Raw genomic sequence first — 962 nt, forward strand, 5'->3', positions numbered from 1 at the left:
AAGTTCAGAGCATGATGAAGGCCTCCGAACACCAAACTTAGAATTTGAATGTGGGGTTTTCTCAACACCAAACTTAGAGTTTGGTTGTGGCCTCCCAACTACAAACTTAGAGTTTGATTGTGGGGGCTCTATTTGACTCTGTACTGAGAGAAGCTCTGCATGCTTACTCTCCCTTGTTACAGAAGGATAGCCGTGTGCCTTAAACACAAGGTAGTCCCCATTCAATTGAAGGACTAATTCTCCTCTGTTAACATCTATCACAGCTTCTGCTGTGGCTAGTAAAGGTCTTCCAAGGATGATGCATTCATCCTCCTCCTTCCTAGTGTCTAAGATTATGAAATCAGCAGGAATGTAAAGGCCTTTAACCTTTACCAACACATCCTCTACTAATCCATAAGCTTGTCTTACTGACTTGTCTGCCAATTGTAATGAGAATGAGGCAGGTTGTACCTCAATGATCCCCAGCTTCTCCATTACAGAGAGAGGCATAAGATTTATGCTTGACCCCAGGTCACATAGAGCCTTGTTAAAGGTCACGGTGCCTATGGTACAGGGTATTAAGAATTTGCCAGGATCTTGTCTCTTTTAAGGTAATGTTTGCTGAACCCATGTATCTAGTTCACTAATGAGCAAGGGAGGTTCACCTTCCCAAGTCTCATTACCAAACAACTTGGCATTTAGCTTCATGATAGCTCCTAAATATTGAGCAACTTGCTTTCCAGTTACATTTTCATCCTCTTCAGAGGAAGAATAGTCTTCAGAGCTCATGAATGGCAGAAGGAGGTCTAATGGAATCTCTATAGTCTCTATATGAGCCTCAGATTCCTTTAGGTCCTCAATAGGGGACTCCTTCTTGCTCAGAGGACGTCCCAGAAGGTCTTCCTCACTAGGATTTTTGTCATTTCCTCCCTCTCTGCATTCGGCCATATTGACTATATCAATGGCCTTGCACTCTCTCTTTG

This window comes from Arachis hypogaea, chromosome 1 (genome assembly GCF_003086295.3).
Source record: "Arachis hypogaea cultivar Tifrunner chromosome 1, arahy.Tifrunner.gnm2.J5K5, whole genome shotgun sequence".
Taxonomy (NCBI): Eukaryota; Viridiplantae; Streptophyta; class Magnoliopsida; order Fabales; family Fabaceae; genus Arachis; species Arachis hypogaea.